Genomic DNA, 19,952 nt, shown 5'->3' on the forward strand with positions numbered 1-19,952 from the left:
TGTGAGATTTGTTGTGCGTGCTGTTACATAACTACTAAAAGTAACCTGGATAGTAGAAACACAGAAAATGCGGCTCTGCCATAACACTTAGTATTAACGCTGTGTTGTGAGGTCTCTCAAAGTGGAATCCCGTCTCCTCCTGATCCCAGATAAAGTTTCATCATCATGGACGCACCCCTTTGAAGCAAGCTGCGGGGCGACAACCGCCGTTTAAATATGTGGAATGCTTTCAATTAAAGCGTGCTTTAGAGCTGCGTAAGTGGGATTTATGCTACTGGGCTTCATCAGTGTGTGTGTGCGCTCGCTCCGGGAGGGATTAAGGCCCAGAGCACAGTTTTAATCTCAGATACAGATTATGACTTAGATTTCCACGAAAGGCTTCGCTGCTGTCAGATCCATTTTCAGTGGTTGTAGACGTCGGCTGCTTCTGTGTGTTCACCTTCATTGTGCATCCCAAGGTTTTAACGTGCAAAAACGGGCCTCTTGACCGTGTTTATCCTGCTGCTTCTCTTCTGCTTTTCTACTATGGGTGTGACAAAATACAGTGCAATGAGTTGATGAAAAGAGGGGGAGAAGATGAAACATCATCAACGTCAACCTTTTTTTTTTTTGCTATTATTAACACGTTCTGAATAACATGCGCTCAGCAGCCTCAGGGAGCAGGTTTTCACACATTGACACACCAACAGCTGCACATCAGCCTCTAAAATCTGACTTTGACTTCATTTTGAACAAATGCCAAATAGCGTTTCATACGTTCAGAACTATTTAACTTGATATGCAGTATTTTCCTGTGATTGACTGTGCTTTTTTGTTTATCCTATTATTGATGCACCATCTTTAGTTTATTCTTTCTGCACACTGCTTTCATGCTTCTTTTTTGTTCCTACTGTTCCTGCCACTTTACAGTAACACACAGAATGTCCGCCTGTTCAGTTATTGTCGTGCCTTGCTTAAGGGAATGTCAGCAGCAGTTCCTGAAGCCCTTCATCTGCCCAGGTGTCCCCTGACACTCTGGGGTTTCACATCAGCAGTTGTCCTGTCACAAGCCCACTTTTCAAACCCTCAGGCTCCCAATTCACAGTCTATTTCCTGACTGCTTATAGATATTTGCTGGTTGGATGGCAGGTGTACTTGTTGAATACAGACTGATCCACTGGTTACCACTCCATGTGAGGAAAGCGTAGCTAATGGCCCTAAAGGTTAGTGATGCTGATATATGTTCTACAGTGCAGGTTGTGTTTTTTTCCCAGATACTTTGTAGATTTACAGTATTTTGCCATCTTACTCTTTGTAAATTAGGCAGTAGATCCAGCACACTGATCCACTTTCCTGGTCCACCTACAGGTATATACTAGTTTACACATACGTCCTCATTTATTCTAATTTTAATCACCATTTCAAATCCAAATGCTGCATTAGCAGTTAGCTTCCCTGCTGGCTTGGCAAACTCTATGCACACTTATTGCCAAATGTTGCACATTTGTATGTGGCTATAGACCCGCTCAGTAGTTTTTGTCCCAGTAAATAATTTAGTAGTACAGTCAGACTTAACCCATACATTTTGATGGCAAAAATGCATTGTTTTAGGTAATCGCCAAGCCCATATATTTTATTTTACACAGCTCTTACCTGTACTGTATATTTAACAATCCAAAACATTAATGTTATACTGTATGGATACACTTTACACTCTGCAGGTTCTTTTATGTTAATAATTGCAGTATTTCATCTACAGTATTTATCGTCACAGATACCTCCTTCCCACAGTGCACTGACTGAAGCTGTATGTTGCCTATTGTGCTCACATCCCTTCAGTCACTATTTATGACTATTCAGTTCTATTTAAAATTAGGAAAATCTGGCAAATTCTGCAGACAAATCAGGATGAGGCACCCCCCCTCCTGAAGTGTGCATGCACACAGTGGTTCACTTCAGCCTGTGTACAGTATGTGTACATCAGGGAACTAGGGTAGTATAATCTGTCGGATATCATCACTGTCAGCTGTGCTGCTGTTGAATCCTTCTGGGATCACACACTCGTGCGTGTACACTCAAAGGCATAAAGGATGAGCAACCCAGCTGCTTGGGAGAGACAGAGAAGGCCGAGGATTACAAGTGTTACTCATCGCTACTACAGAGTATGTGTCCCTGTCTTTACACAGACCAAAGATACAGTAATAAATGAATATTTCATGTTACATGTGAAAGACTGTCACTCATTAGTGTAATGTTTCCACCTATAACGGTTTATGCATAGCTGTGCCTATGAGCTGCTATTAATTGTGAATGAGATCGGAGCTCAGAACACTTAAAAGCGCTGAGCTTTGCTACTGGGGGAGGATTTACATATATGCGTCATATTTTGACATGGTGTGAGAGACACTGGGACATATAAGATAGCACAAACAGTTGTATGAAAGTGTCAGAAGACCAGATTGATGTAAGGCCAGATATGGCCCAGTACTATCTATAAGCTCACCATAATCATTCATAATGATACAGTATATTGCTAGACCCTTCAGATAAATACCTGATAAGATGAACTATTGATTTTGGGCCATAGTCACACAGGTATAATAAAATGTACGTTTTATAGTTTGTATGTCATAGCCTCTGTACTTTAGAGTTTGCACATCACTTGCTTGGTGTCTTTACTATTTTTTTTAAATGTTTTTTCTGTGCTCTGCGTTTCCCACAGTGGAGGATGCAACAGGCTTGAAGGATCTTACACTCAGACTGGGTCACAGCTAGGCACAATGTAGTAGCACTGAGTACAAAGTGTTATGTCTTCGTGGCACTAAAGTAAAGCTCAGTTAAGGTAGGCAACGTATTCGACCTGTGCTCTATTTTTTCGTGGTTGTCTTTCATCATCAAAGGGCATAAAAGTGGAGGTCTGGAGAGAATCCAGTTCACTGACATTAGGGCAGTATCTGCTCTTAGCTGGGAACACTTTGCTTCTGGCTTCATTGAACCGTGATGTGCACTGAAGCAGTTTGCTGGCTGATCAGCACCGGCAGGTCTGGGGTCTTGGTTCTTTGTCTGAAAAGTGCTGGAGTAGTTCAGGTGTCTTTTGGTCTTGGACCTGTGCCAAAGCAGCTGAAATAATTTGGATGTTCCAGTGGACTGTGGTGGAGTCAGGTGGGATTATTTGTGTGTGGGTCATGGACGTTCCCGTCCATCTGTAACTTTGTAACACTCAATAAACTCATTCTAAGCCTCTGCTACTGAAGATGCTAACTACGCTAGCTGCCGATTCTCCCTGTAAACACTACTGTATGTGTCGACACAATCGTTTGTTTGATAGATTACTTATTAATTACATAATGTAGGAATTACAGGATTTCATGCTTGTCCTCTTTCACATGACTTTTCAGCCTGAATGCCACTGATATCAAAGATACTTTATTTTTGGGTTGATTGAACAGTTAGGGAAAATATAGCCAAAAACCCTTCTTCCACTTTCTTCCCCTGGTGGCCACAGTGTAACAGGCCTTGTGGTTATTTTGAGAAGATCTGACAATACATGTCGGTTCTGCTCAGGGAGTAAGAACAACGGCGCTAGCGGACTGTGTGCTCTGGGCTGGCACCGGATCAGCCAACAAGCTGTAAGCTCACATTTGTGTTTTCTCAGGAAACGCTGCCTCTTAACAACTTATTGAGGTTTCATATACAGTCCCCACTGTTTACTGTCATGTGTTTTTCAATAATACTTTTAGAGGATTCAGCTGCACCTACACCATTATCTTCAAGTGAACCTGACAATAAACCTTCTACATAATCGAAGGTGCTTTGTACAGCAAGTACAGCGCTGCCATATTTGGCTATGAAGGAGAAATATATTATTCCTGTAAAAAATGTTGTATTTCTAAAATATATTTTAAGGTAGACAACAAGCTCCACTTTACAAACTGCTCTGAGAAATTTGGCTTCTAATACAAAAGTAATTGTTTTCTGAATGTCTCGCATCTTTTGTCCTCCTTCCTCTCATGTCCTCTCTTTCTCAACTTGTTTTCATTGTGAATTTTTTGCCACTTGTTATTTCCTATTGGGCTTGCTTTCGGGGTTTGAGAATTGCTCCTGTCGAAGGAAGGCGCAGCATGTAAGTGGTGATAGCACTCTGTCATTTCAGTGTTGTTCGCTAGCAGATCAGCAGCTTGGTGGGACGGGCAGAATCTGGTAGGAAGGTGAAAATGCAACAGATGATGTTTTCATGATGCAATCCCATCACAGAGTGGGTAAGCACATCAGCAGCAGCTCAGTGTCTTTTACTCAGCCATTTAGCCTGTGGGTACATACAGTAGTGCAGGTTTGGCTCTGCCTCATAGACCCAAGTCAAGTTGCCACACATTTGCAAAAAAGCTCAATTCTCAACATTAATTTAAAGCTGAAGCAGATGGCCACTTCATTTCGCCTGCCTATTTGTATTCAGCGGCAGTTCTTGCTGTTCATTGCATTCTACATTTTATTTATTGCAGACAAAGAGCAAATGTAAAATGCATCACCTTCTGTAAAGAATTCCTTCCAGAGAAAGTCCAGACACACAACATTTGCTCACTACAAAGCTTTTACAACCTAGATATGGACTCTGTGATTATGTTATTATTGTTTTATATCAAACAGTACATCAAGTAAGACACAGAGTAGTAAAATTAAACTAAACCATTTCCATCTTTACAGAAGATTTTAGACTATTTAACTTCATTGTGTTGCATGTAGCTTTAATGCCCGTGTCCCAGTTGCACTTCAGGGTTATTTCAAATATTTACAAGCCAAAAATATGTGAAATACCCTGAGTACAGTACATACTGTACTCTGCACTATAAAGCAGGCGGACAATGTTGCTGTGAAGCTGGTTGAAATAGTGAAGCGTCTTGTAGTGAATGAGCCAGTCACCAAACACAGAGCCAAAGAGAGCGTGAACATTCGACTTTGGTTTATCAGGTGCTCAAAAGAAAGAGTCATTAAAAGCTGTTGCTGTTTTGTGTCTGTGTCCACAAGTGGCTGTTAAATCAGTTAATGCAGGTTTAAATTGAAAGTCTGATGCCCTGCAGTGTAAAAGGTATAGAAATAAAGGAGCGATTCTCAAGGATGCGAATAACTCTTACAGTGTTTTTAAATCAGGACTTAGACTGATATGTACCACAGCTTAACTGGTCTTTATATGTATTCTGGGTCAGTCCAGCAAAAATACCAAAACAAGCTTCAGCAAAGCAAAGCGTGCCGACTTGCACTGGAAACTAAATTAATTGGCATTTACTTTTCCCCAAGCACCAAAGCAGCATATGACAGAAACATGGAGTGCACCCAGTCATAGCATTGTGTTCCAAAGGTTTCCAAATGGCATTTTGATTTGCATGTTTCCTCCTGCCAACAAGAATGAGCAATTAAGGCATGTTGCACTCAAAGAAGCCACGGCGCCAGGCGAAAAACCTCATACTGTGGCTCACCCTCAAAATATAAGCAATTAACACCTGTTCTCCTTTTCTCCTTCCCTCACTCACACCTCCTGGAACCCAGTAATTATTATCACAGCTTCCACTACCCTGTTGAATACAAGTATTTTGTATGTACTGTACATGTATGTACCTCTTTTTTTAGCACGTGCCCACACACCAAGAAACAGGGTAAGCGTGTTTCTGGTCTGTTGCAGTTTAACAGGCCAGTAAAACAGAACACGTTACAGTCATGTTCTCCGTTCTCTATCTTTTATGAAAAGTGTGGCAAATCCTTCAACTTGCCAACACACACACACACACACACACACACACACACACACACACACACACACACACACACACACACACACACACACACACACACACACACACACACACACACACACTGTTGCAAGGCCTCTTAGCTATTCCTGCTCCTTCCATTATAGTGGCAACATGATGCATTTGCTGATGCACTACACTTACTGCGGTGGCAGAGTGGTATACACTCGCTTTTTTTTGGAGAAGACGTTTCGTTCAGATGTAGAATCAGGGTTCAAAGAGTGGATTACACACTACATCAAGTCTGTGTTGTCTTGTGAAGAAGTTTCAGTCTATAATGTCCTCTCCCGCACTAATGCCGCTGCCTCTTTCTTTTTCCCCTTTAAACAATAATATTGCAGTTTCTTCAATTTTTACAGTATATGAAAAATCACTGGGTTTAAAACTTTAAACTCTGTTCTGACTTTATGGTGGCACCTGGCACAATTTTAACATGAAGGTACAGCTTAGCGACTGTTAGCCTGGTTTAGCATAAATACTGAAGGGGACGTAGATCAAACTACTTTTGCTACTTCGAGCCACATTGATGGTCTGTGTCCAGGGAAAATGGTAGTATTATGACTTGTGGATGACAATGGTCATATCCTACAACACCCAGAATGCTTTGCGCTCTGACAACACGACCGGCCGATAGTAATTGCAAAAGGATACAATTAATTATTTTATTAGTATTTGGGTTGCTGCTTGCCAAGTTAATACAAAGGCTAAGGTTAGCAACAGCTTGCAGCACTGGGACATTCAGTTGTTTTCATCGGCACGCGGTGCAGACCACCACTGTTGGCTTTAGAAAACTTGTCGTCGTCTGCACTGTGGCTCATACAAGTAACCAAGAATATCAGACTGTGCAAATACACTGTAAAACTCTCTGTATTCCAAATAATCTACAGCAAGACCTTCAGCTATTGCATATTACTGCTGTACTTTACGTGTATGTGAGGATACACAATAGCAGAGACACCAGTTGATCTCCAGCAAGCTGGCTCCGCCCCCTCTTCTCCTCGTCAGAGAAAACCAGGAGCACTAGTTGAGATGTCTGGGCGGAGAAATAAATGATAGTTTCTCTAAATAAAAATATGTAGGAATCTGAGTGTCTCCTCATTCATGAATAATACTCGACATCTTTTTGGTCAACACTCATTTAAAATTGCTGAATTGTTCCTTTAAGTGTTGGACAAGAAAATGTATCTAGTGGTGTTCGACTATTAAGAATTGCTTGACTTTAAGAATTTACTCACTCTGATTGTATTGTTTCTGTGATATTTTGGACTGCTTGCTTGATATCCCACTATTAAAGCATTCTTTATGGCAAAGTAAGAAGAACTAGTAAATTTTTGGGGTTAGGGAGGAATTATTATTATTAAATTACTGTTTGCTGAACATATTACTAAGACACCGATATACAGACAAAAGGAGAAACAAAATAAGAGTGTCCTTCCTTTTTCTGTCCACCTGAAGCTTGAGAAATAACCGCCCAGCCTTTCAGAGCAGACATGATTTATTTAAACCAGTTTACATAAGGGAGCAACATCACGCAGTGTGCCACTCTTCTAATTCTTCTTCCTTTTTTGTAAATGTCAGGATGGCTCCCCCTAAAACTGTGCTCAAAATAAAGATGTGCCAGCCCTACTTTTTATATCAGTATTGCACTGCTGCCGATGTATCTCTGCTCCCCAGAAAATTAGTTCTCTTTCATTTATCATTGCAAGATTTAGTTAAATGAGACTACCGTGGAAAAGACAATGAAAACAAAAAGCACAAACAGACTCAGATGAATAGAAAAACACAAAAACATGGCAGCTGAACAGAACGATACAAGAAGGAACATGTGTCAAATAGTCTAAGCCAGTTGCAGACAGATGTGGGGTTGTTGTGGGCGAATCTAATAGAAAAGAATTCAATATCTAAGCATCCAATGCATTTTATGTTTGAATGCATTCATTAGGGTACAGTTATATTCAGTAGCAGATGCCAACCTCAGACTTGGCAAACATGCATCCATCTGCTCAAGTTTTCTTCAACACACAAAAATGTTACTCTTGTGTCCATTTATGTAGAGATTGAGGGAACAAAAAAGATTTTCAGAGAAGCACTCAATGGTCACAGGGCAGTCCAATTTTCCACATCAAGGTCACTTCACTTGTTGTGGAATAAATTACTCGGCCTATAAAAAACTGGTCTATGTCTTCTTCTGCTTTGGTGCAGGAAACTTAGAAGACAGAACATGCATTACAAAGTGGGTTCTTAAAGGTCAACCAGCAAAATCCACTTTTTTTGTACATTTAAATAGCTCATGTACTGTATGTATGTAGTATGGTAGAAGTGCACTAAACTTGGCTATATTGTCCAATCCTGTCCCACTTTTGTGGGGTACACTAGTGCCACATGTTTCACAGCGCCACCTCAGGTTCCGCCCCAAACAGCGCCCATGACAAACTCATGCCAAGACTGGACCACCGCCATCACAGCTCACTGATTTTGTAGATCACATCTGATACAGCCACCATAGCACAGCTTCTGTTCTCAGGAAAGGCTGCACAGTTGTTGGATGTTCCAACCCCCACCGAAGCCTTTTCTCTTCATCACTGGAGCAGCACAGGAGGGCAGTACTTTTGTATATGGACCGGTGCTGGGAACACTGGTAAAGGCTGTATTACAGTATGACCCTACTTCACCTCTGAGTGCTTCTAGCAGATGAGGTTGAAAAGGGTGTAGTCAAATGGAACCACTTGTTGTTCCTTCAACAATAAGTTTATTTCCATATTTCACTATGTAATACTTGTATACTGTAGGTCGTTGGCTATTAGTTACTGTGCTACTGTTGCTGTATGACATTGCTGCTGCCTGCATACCATGTTCTACACTTTTAAGTGGATTTGTTGTTTATACAGACTCTTGCTGCTTTGTTCAAAAAGTTCAAACAATAACGCATTGTACTGAAAATCACGGCAAACTTTCTTTTATTCACATTATGTGGACAACTTTGAGGTACTCTGCCTTTATCTTCAGCACCACACACCATGAGATAACAACTATTCATCCTAGGAATCCCCAGAAGCAGCTGACGAAACTTCTGTCGGCTGGAAACCTGTATATGAGATATAAAGAGACAAATAATGAATGTAGGTTTTATACTTCCTAAGATATATATATATATATATATATATATATATATATACACTTTATAATGCCACTTTATAAATGCAGAAAATGTGGGAGTGCTTTTTTGGCATGACATCTATTTAAGACATTCTGGTCCAACATAGTTTAGCCTGAAAAGCATAATCAGGCAGTTTGCATAATAAAATGTAAATTGAACAGGCTCATATTAGGGAGCGAAGGGATATCAGGATAGCTTGAAATCTGCTGCCTATATTTTAAAGCATTCTTCTCTGCAAGACTAAAAGCATCAGCAGAAAAACACTGTCAGGTTTGTGTTCGGTCCTTGTACGAGGCAGCGTTACCAATTTCTCTGCTGTCAGCCTCAATCGGCTAGAACGCACAGCACAGCAGAATCACAACAAGTGGATTTCAGTTGTTGTTGATGTTCTGTTATTCATTTGCTACTGTAATCCCTCAGCAAAGTGGGTCCATAACAACACTTGGGTTAAATTATTCCTCGAACACAACAGTTATGACAGTGTGGTGTTACACACTGTGCCAAGACACTCTATCTTCCAATCCAACATTCCTACAAACAGCAGACGTTAACACACACAACAGCCTTCCTCGCTAATTGTCCTCTTTTGTGGTATCAGTGCTGCCTTGAAGCTTAGCCTGATTGCTGCTCTGCATGATGAATGCTCCTGTCTAAACTGTCCTTTTATTTAACGGCTCCTGCAACCCTCACTATGTTCCTCTATCAAGTGGCTTAAACAGAAGTGGATGAAATTATTTATCTTCTGACGCCAAAGAGTGACACCATTGAATGCATAGTAACTTTGTCTCAAAATGGCTTTTTCGTCATTCTACAGGATTTTTACAATAGTGCAACTTTACTAACGGAACGTAACTTACCTTGTTTAGCCTTTGGATCAATTTAAATGAGTACAAGAAATGAATGTGCTTTTTTCTGTGGTCAGCCAATGAGTCTTTCAGCACTAAAAAGCAAAGTCTCCCAACGTATTAGCGGCCTACGTTTCCATGTCCCACAAGCAAACACTCAAATTGATTTAAAAAGCAATTAAGACTTCTTTTCCTTCTGAGTGATTCAGTTGTCTGGTGTCATTTATTCCCCATTGTTTTTGCTCTAACTTTTTTGCTAACTCTTTTTTCAACTCCAGTCAATCATAAAATGTATTTACTTTCAATAATTAGGGAGTTCTTTTTTTTTCTTTTAGCTTCTCTGCATGACAGTTTATTTTTTTCTATCAGTGGCTCAGAGTCATCAGATTAGCTTTTTTCCAGTCTTCTGACATTTCAGTTTAACTATTTTGTGTGAGATTCACAGTAAGTATGACAACAATGGGATAAAAACCTTTTCTTGTGTCTGGTCTAGGGCTCTTGCTCGGTTAAAGCGGTAATCAAGATGACTCAAACACATTAATTTGTCAACTTCTTTGATGAACAACTAAAAGGCTATGACATCTTTTGTCAAATGACTAGGTATGAAATTGCACTGAGAAAAAAAAATAGGCTGTGAAAGGCTTTTATTGTTTGCTGAAAACCGATGTAAAGCTGTTTAGGACCAAAACTGGCACATTTTTTGTGGCCGTCTTTGAAGGATAGATGAGTTTTTCTCCCATTTTCTCTCTCTCTTCTCTGAAATAATTCCCCCAAGCAAGTGAGTTGTGGTGTTTAGGTTGCTTTCCCAGAGCCATCTACATCGGGAGACTGTCCCTGTTAACTGCCAGACCTTATCTCTCTCTCTCTGTCCATCCTCCTCTTTCCTTTTCAACCACTCCTCCGTGTCTCCACCTCTTATCTCCCACTAAGACTTTTCTCTTGCTTCCATTACCCTCACGGGTCTCCTGTCTCCCTTGCCTTTCTCCTTCCGCTCTATTTCAGTTTTCTTGCCTGTCTAGCTCCCTCCTCTTTCCATCCTTCTCACTTTCACCCCAGTCCCCCCCGTTTACCCTCCTGTTTAACCTTCGGTAAAGACACACACACACACACACACACACACACACACACACACACACACACACACACACACACACACACACACACACACACACACACACACACACCACCCGTCCTTGTACTTACATGTACATGGAAGTAAGTGCCCCTTACCCTAACCATAACAAATAAAGGCAGACGTCTAACCTTTGCTGTAATCCGAACCAAACCTCAATTCTAACCTCAGCCCTAAAATCACACAGCCTTCGGACTGGTGGGGACCCGCCAAGTGTCACAATGTCCTCACGTTGATAGCAAAAACATGGTTTATGGTTCCCACGTCAAAGGAAAAACATGTACAAACAAACACACACACACACACACACACACACACACACACACACACACACACACACACACACACACACACACACACACACACGTGTACTTCGACTGTGCCGCATGTCATTCTCTCACAGCAGGGCATGTTCTACCCAACTCTTGATTATTTACACCACAACTTTCTGACATAACATTTGGTGATAGAGTGTGAATCCTTCACTTTTTCATAAATAAAGTGAAGATCCTAATTTTTTATGCAAATTACTTGGTACTGTAAGTAATTAATTGCTGGAATGTCACGCTGTTTCCATCAATCAGCAGGTAAAACCTGCTTTTTTGCCCTTGGTGTGTGAAATTGTACAGTATATTAGACCAGAAATACGGTGTCCTAGGTAGATTTAAGAATTCTTCATGATGTCAAAAAGGAAGACAATTTTTTAAGAAAAACATTTTACTCTAACATTGATGCTTAGTGCTGTTTGGTTTAATGAGTAGGATGCTGTTCATATGAACTTAATTGGTACTAAAATACTCTACAGTATGTCTACATGTCTGCTTAGGAAACCTCTTTTCAGAGCATTCACTTCCACCATTAGATGCTTTACCACAGTCTTTTGTGGTCCAGCAGTATTTTATCCCTTAAACCACAGAGCATATGTCCCCACACCTTTGTGGCTGCAGCCCTAAAACACAACAGCATAGTAGTAGTAGTAGTAACGTTTTGTCACCGGACACTAGTGACTGTGTGAAGTGAACTTGAAAAAAGCTTAGTGGCCCATTTACTGTTGTTTATTCTTAGGCCAAATGACTTGCTCGAGGGCCTTGTAATATATTTGCAGAAGGTCAGAAGAACGTTGCCTATCAACAGTGGTTTAAAAGTAGACCTATTTCCCTATTGCTATTTAACATTTTCTGTCAATGCTGTCTATTTGCTCTTGAAATCTATACTGAGGTACATCATCACACCTCACTGATAAAGACTGTTCAGATTATTCACTGTAGGAGAAACCATGGATGACACTGGATTCATTCTAATTCTGTGCGAAGCCCAGAGATAGATCACACTGTCAATGTTTTGGTTGCTGTGTATGCTGTTGTTTGGCTCACGCAAATATAGAGATAAGGCATCAGAAGTTGTAACTTAGTGTGGATTTTCTGTATAGTAAATGTGGAAACCAAGACTGATGTCTTATGCCTTGACTTACCATTTATTCTGGCTGGATTTTGAGGTTGACCTTTAGGGAACATATCCACATTCATATAAGTCACATCCTGTCTAACCATGGCAACATATTTGCACTGAAATGCTCTTTTACTGGTGTTATCTGAACCTTGAAGATTGCAGTAGTGCTGTTATTCTTGTTCTCTCACGATTCAGTTGTGTGCATATGTGGCATCAGTTAAATCAGTGACATAATGTTTTGATCTGTTGTCATGACACCGTGTAGTGGGTGTCAGGCTGAGGCTGGTGACAGATGGCACCGTTCTCCTGCTCTGATGTAACATGCCTTTAAACATTCTTTCAGCCCCACTCAATCGTTGCATTCATGTGACATGCTTAAATCATTATTTTTTTGCCTCCAATCAAAAATTGAGTGAAAATTCTGCTTTTGTCTGTGTTCGACTTACACTACAGTACACCATATTTATTCATGTTCTGATCCTGAAAATTCATCAACAGCAAAAGATCAGATCTGACTGTTCAGTAATCCACCCAAAAGCAGTATGAACAGAGCAGAGTGCAGCAGTAGACACTAGATATTAATAAATACACTAGTCATTAACAGTCATTAGTAGGTGTTACTAATACAAGGAGAGAGGCTGCTGAAGGTTGATGGATTGGGAGAGACAATCCTCTTAAAATACTAAGGCTGGACCCAATGGCATAGACCAAAAACCTGTAGTGTGATAAATGAAACACTGACAAAAAAGAAAAAAAGTATCAAAGTAGTGAGTATATTAGCAGTGTTACAAACTGACAGACGGACAGACTTGAAATTAATAACTGAGAAATACTAAAACCTCTGGACCCACACACAATGGCCAAACTAGACAAAACTACTGACTGCCTCACTGGGAATATCTAAACCCACAATACTACGCTGCTGAAAGCAGGTGCCTGACTGACTAACAAACCGGAGGAGGACCCAAATGCACGACTCACTGGACACACTGAAAAAAATAATACTTTAATGGCAGGACACAGAATAACACAAATGGAGCTGAACTATAACATCGACTTAAAGGCAGAAACAGGCACAACATGAATCGACCAACAGACTGGGGAAAAGATAGAAACAAACCAAATGCACAAACTCAGGAGATGGGTGTAAGTAATATGCATGATGGTGAACCAGGGAAGAGGAACAGAAAGTGATGCCACATGGAAAAACACTAGGCAAAACACAACAGCGCCACTGAGAGGAGGGGATCGTGACTCAGTAGTACCATTAGTAGTAGCTCAAAAATGAATGCGACGATACAATCACCAGAAACTCTCAGCTTGTCTGTATCCATATAATATTTATATAATATAATGTATATAATATAAGGCCATATTACCTTATACTGTATACTTCTACTCTATAAAACTCTCTCTTTCACACACACACACACACACACACACACACACACACACACACACACACACACACACACACACACACACACACACACACACACACACACACAGTCATGACATTAGCTATTCAAACCACAATAACCAACAAACAGCTTTCACCTTTAGTGTTAGTCAAAGCAATCAGGCAGTGATGGAATTATAGATGTAGATATATGTATGAATAATAGAAGTGTCTGATGGAAACAAGGACACGTGTGTTTGCCAGACGTTCAGTCACGTTTTGTAGAGGTGAAGCTCTCACAGTTGGAGTCCTACATAGAGATGGAGCAGAGTACTGTAGAGCAGAGCTGCTTTTGAACACGCTTTGCATTTTGTACCTTTCATGCTGAAATCACTTGAGTTGCTTTACTGTGGCTTCCCGGTAGAAAGTATGTATCTGCCAAATTATTTACTCAAGAACCTAAGAATTACGTTTTTTGAACTGTGACCACTAATACTAGGTAGTGTAAAGGATAAGCTATAATTATTTTAACAGTGGTATAATTAGTAAAAAAGCTAAAGAATATTATTATTACAAGTAAGGAAGATTAAGATAGAAACAGAATGCTGTATTTGTAGTATAGAATAGGAATAATTGTGACCTGTAGCTCAACTGATGTTACATGGATACAAGCAGAGAAGCTACAGTAGCTACAGTAGCATGGCTATCATAGAGTTCACCTGCAAGATAATATTGTAGGGCAAGGGTGCAGGTGCATGAACTCAATTTTTTTAATTAAGCTGTTATAATTGTACTGTATTTGCAGCTGAACTGTAATTAAGAGCACCAATTACGCAGCATGCACGTGTGCTGTAGTTGTACAGTATAAACACAGATTTCTCATAGAATGTTTGTACTAGATAATGAAGGCAGGACAGGATGACGTTAGGAGGACTGTTGTCTTTGCAACAAAAGAGTATTGTATTATAATCTGTCCATTACAAACACGCCTGTTCAGAAAACAACATACATTGCCTCACTTTTAAAATTTACTGTAAAATTGTAACTCAATTTCTCTTCAGATACTGTACTGTAACTTTTAATTAAAGTAAGAACACTTACTGTACAAGCTCAAGGCCAAAAAACATTTAAGCCATGAAACATTATTAGTACATTATTGTTATTCTACATATGGATACTTTGCTAATAAGCCGTGGATCTTCCTTTAGCAGCACTGCAGCAAGCAACTCTGATGAGGAAAGCTGTTCTAATCCCAGCAGGACGCCCTGACCTTTGCCACGTGTCGCCTCTTTCATCTTCCATCTTGTCTTGCATCATCAGAAATGCAGTGAGTGTTTAAATATTCAACATTTCAAACAAGCAATATCTCCCTGTAGAAATGATTGAATTGGTTTTGAATCAGAGGATTCCATGCCATTGTCTTTCATTTCCTATTTTAACTGTTTATTCTTTTATAGTTGCGTCCTCAGAGCTGGCGCTGGCTGTTTGTGCCGTAGAAGCAGTTTTAGCAGGGGTTCTGTTTTTCCACGTCTTCCTTTCAATATTCCTGTCTCATTCCATTTTAATTACACTTCCAATGAGTTATATTACACTCTGTCCTACAGAGCAGCTATAACAAAATAGTTTATGGCCGTCTATTAGAGCTTGTAGAGAGGACAAGAAAGAAATTATGACGCAATCCACAAACGGCAGTCTTTAATCAATTTTAAAGATTTAGCAGCAGAAAATGAGAACTCTTAAGAAGTGTAATCTGAACGCACACAAACACACACCACTCTTAGATATATGCACCCACAGTCACATCCTCCATGCAATCTTCTAGCACATTCCTCACAGGGGTGTCTGTATTGCGTGAAGCCCACAAATCAATGCATGATTGATGCCCGCGCCGGTCATGCAGGAAGCAGAGCTCTTGATTGATGTAGCATGCCATAGAGGACACAGCAGGGTGCTGATGAGGTGTGTCAACAGCATTGGATTTTGTTGTCATAAAAGAGAGCGGATAGTTCTGCGTCTTAGGCTCCAGTGAGTGACCAGCTTTTATTCCCAGTCTGGGGGCCAGTCCTTAGTGACACACCAGCTCTGGGGAAAAACGCTGCTGAAATTGGAACCTCTCTCGCACCCCCACAATTTACCAGCCAATGACAGCCATATTAACGCATAATAATAGGGCCATTAGCCGCCACTGATGACAGTGGTCAACCTTGACGCATGGCCCCTCGCTCACATGCATGCTCGCTCTTCCCCTTCCCTGTTACTATTGATATTTTAAATCAGCATATGGCAGAGACACGACACTTCGCAGTCTCTTCTTCCTCCTTACTTTCGCTGTGATTTGCAATTTGGGCGTGATCCCAGATCTGAGATGAACAACTCTTCAAGTCGAGAGGAGTGTTTCTTGTGAGACAGGTGTGCACTCGGCCGAGACCGAAACGCTGTTTTGCATGACTGAGTCACATGGATGGAAGTCAGCTGTCGATAAGTGCACACTTGTTTTCTCACACCCCTCCGTCCATTTTTCTAATCACATTAAATCTATCAAAACATTTTTCTTTATATTAAAAATTTACCCTGTACAAATGCTTCTCCACTGAAATGATTTTTTCCCAGTAATTAAATTCCACAGATGATGTTCTAAGAGATAAACAAAATTTTACGCTCAGAATTGTAAATGGTTTTCATTCTCTGGGCAATGCTGTTGCAAATAACCCGAGGCAGTGGCTGGATGCGTTTGTACTATACTTCCTCTAAACAAATTTTTCTTGCCCTTCACGTACAGGCCACATTCAAAAGCTGTTACAAATTGAAAAAAACTTTTCGTTTACTTATTTATTTATTCAGATTCTATAGTCATGTCAGGTAGTCCTAGTCCATCCTTGATAAACAGTTAATATTGTACACAAGGGCCAAAGAGAAGTTAAGAAAATGAATTTATTTAAGAGTAGTGGTTAATTAAAGGAGATGAAGGTTTTAACAGTAGCCTCTGCATTCAGTAGCCTGTAATTGTAGCGGTAGAGCTTCTGTAATTTGGTACTAATAGATTCTTTGACACGAGTTCCCACTTGGTAATTAAATTCTGCAGGAAAATACTCCTTTTCAGAGCAGTTCCCTGAATGCCAAATTTGTTTTAGCTGAAATCAAATGCAGTCCAGATTTCACACCACGTCACTTTTTGCAATTGTTCATTTATTAAAAATGTAGAACAGAATTTTTGCACATTAAAATAACAAAAGATGTTACAAATTAGTCAGAAATATGAAACTTTTTAGATTGCATATTTGTTCGTGCAATACTTTTTAAAAGCATTTTGCCCCTTTTGCAGTAATTACAGTCATTTCAGCATAAATTATCTTGACTAAGTCTCCACTGGCTCTCACACCTGGATTTAGGCAGTTAATGTAATTCTTCCAGCCAGTTTGACTCAGACTGGATGGGAAGTGATTTATTCTTATAATTCGCTAGTATGTTAGGCTTGATTGGGCCATCCAAGCAGACTTTACCTGAAGCCCCTGCGTTGTTGCTCTTTATGTTATACAGTAGCTATAGCATAAAGTTCTGCAATTATTTTAACACCAGTCTGTCTGTCATGTCAAGCAGCCATTCATCCAACTGACATTGACAGCATTTTATGCATTGTGCTCAGCTTAACATGTAATGCTGCATAATCATCCCTTACTTTATTTCATGTAGAAAGATTAAGCACTAAATGACACTGTGTACGTTGGTTAATTCAAACCATTTTGTGTCCTGCTGGCACAGGCTGCTTCACAAAGCCCAGTACTGTAGTTTGAATTTTGTTCAGGTGTGTCGTTTAAATTCAGTACATCAATCTACCGAAAACATGTAGTTCACTATAGATCCAAAGTCTTTCCTAGATGAAAGCAACTGAGACGTGAGTGTGTTACCAGCCGTTTTTGGCTGAAATACATACACGCTTTAAGCTTATTCTTTGTTGTCGTATTTATTTCCACTACGGAGAACCACAGCCCAGGGACATCACTAGTCAAATCTGGCATGATTCCACCGTAAGTGCAATTCAGCCACGGCGGATCAGACACACACCTGCTTATTCCACTACGCTCGCACTGAGGAAATAAGCAGCAACACAGAGGCGCCCTAGCAAATGACATGCAGCTAACAAGTTTTCACCTCAAAGTCTGCCATCTGGAGTTGGACATCTCCAACAGACAACTGTGATTATTAGCTTAAAGAGCTGTCGCGAGGCACACGCGTATGGGCAGGCAGCTTCCCCTTTACATGCACGCCGGGCCGGGAGTTTGCATTCATCCAAACGACAAAAGTATTGATGTGTCTTTAATTAAAATTTCTTTTGAGGATTACCACCTGCTGCAGAGCACACACACACACACACACACACACACACACACACACACACACACACGTATGCTAGGCTAATGTGGATCTCACGTTGATGTGTTGATTTAGAACCTTTAGCGTTCATACACAAGCAAGGGCAGAAACAGTGGAAAGAAGAAAGCTGAATAGCCGTGTGATTGGGTTATAAATACTCTCAATGGGGTCTCTGCCTCATAAAGATTATCTGTAGCGCACAGAGCTCAGAGGCAAACAGTGTATGTTTGTGTCATTGGAGGGGCGGTTTGAGTGCATGTCAATGCGTGTGTGTGTATGACGGAGATAGAGAGAGACAGAGGGGGAGAAAGGCAGCGTGTGCGTTGAGAAAAATTCTATCCGGAGTGTCTTCAGCTCGCAGGGATGAAGCCTGAATATTTTATTTGAGTCGAGTGAGCTCAAAAGGCGAGAGGCGAAGGCTCCGGCTTCGAAGCGAGCCGGTGTGTTTAAAGGTTCTCCGCTTGCCATCGTTGCACGCTTCTCCTGTGTGGGCTTTGTGGCTTCAGTCCAATTACGCAATCATGTGTCTGGCTTTAAAATCACAATATCAATCGATACGAGGGTAATTTAAGCCTAAATTTTGCTCGGCAGACGAACGTTTGCTGGTACGATACATCCTGTACACTGCAACATGCAAACGTGTTTTATTCACAAATCCAGTGTAGTTACAATATCAGCGTCAAGGCCTTCTTTTATGGAATATAAGTCATTTTAATAACTAGTTTCATCATCTCTCAGCTTCAGCAGCTTGAGGCTTTATCTATTGTTAAGAAATGGATGTTGTGCTTGTTTGCTTCACCTTAACTACAAATAAGCATGTTTACATTATCCTGCTGCTCCTTCATGGCTCCTTCAGTGCATAATTACAGAAAAAACCCATCCACCATTTTGAACACTTTGTCATCAGCAAATTCACAGAAACGTATACTGTATAATATAACAGTGTGCTACAGCTGAAAACAAGTATTATGGTTGACACTGGATCTCTTAGCTACTGTAGCATATCACGACCGCTGGTCCACGGTTATCTCGCTTTGTCCAGTTTCTTGTATTGTCCTTTTTGTGTTTATTACTAGAGCAGGGTCTGACATACAGGTTAGAAACACCTGTTCTAAATATTCAGTCCAACTGTAGTTTAGCGTGTGTAGAGAAAAGCTTCAGTCTCCCCACAGGCCTTCAAATGTCAAAGTGGTTTCACGGCCCTCTGTGGGTATTTTGCTTCACAATCTCTTAATGTGGAGTTAAAGGGTAGCGCGGTGCTCCTCTGTTCGGTGGAAGTGCTCCTGTCTCAGGCCTCTCCTCTGGCATCTGGTCTCATCCTCTCCTGAATCCAGAGAGAGCACGCTGTCAGGTGGCGGCTGACACATTATTGGTATTGTTTCTACCTCAGGTTTATTTTTTGCCGCTTGCTATTTCAAATGCAAATATGAGAAGCAGCACAGGTGCCTAAGCTTCTTAAGGTATTTATGTTGAAGACAGGCAATGATATGCAATAGAGGTCGGGCGTCAAGACTGACAACTTTTTAAAGAGGTATTTAGTTTGTGCTTCACGTGGATCCTCCGTAACACCCACTGGACCACCTTGAATGCGCTTCTCAGGATATGTAGCACGAGTTAAAGGCAAATCTAAATGTGCACCACTTGTTTTGATTCCAAAATGTAATGAATGAACATCAGTGAAGCGCTCGTATTTGGCTGGATTGAGGTTTAATCTGACTTTGAATGGCCAGTTGGGATCATGTTTTGAATCCTGCTGGCAACTCGTGCCAAATTGGGCTCAAACCCGAAGCCAAAGGCATCAGTGCTTTCAAACCGAAAG

At 40.7% G+C, this 19,952-nt stretch overlaps 1 long non-coding RNA gene across 2 annotated transcripts in view; it reads left to right on the forward strand.

The window, feature by feature from the left end:
- The first annotated feature begins 1,970 nt into the window (after nt 1-1,970).
- Nucleotides 1,971-19,952, forward strand: part of LOC129603402 (uncharacterized) — a 32,292-nt gene continuing 14,310 nt past the window's right edge. The window contains exons 1-2 of one of the 2 annotated variants that reach the window (XR_008693219.1): nt 1,971-2,821; nt 14,971-15,089. This is a non-coding gene — a long non-coding RNA (uncharacterized LOC129603402). The remainder of the gene's footprint in view (nt 2,822-14,970; nt 15,090-19,952) is intronic. The other variant, XR_008693218.1, reaches the window with a different exon arrangement.

This window comes from Betta splendens, chromosome 2 (assembly GCF_900634795.4).
Source record: "Betta splendens chromosome 2, fBetSpl5.4, whole genome shotgun sequence".
Lineage (NCBI taxonomy): Eukaryota > Metazoa > Chordata > Actinopteri > Anabantiformes > Osphronemidae > Betta > Betta splendens.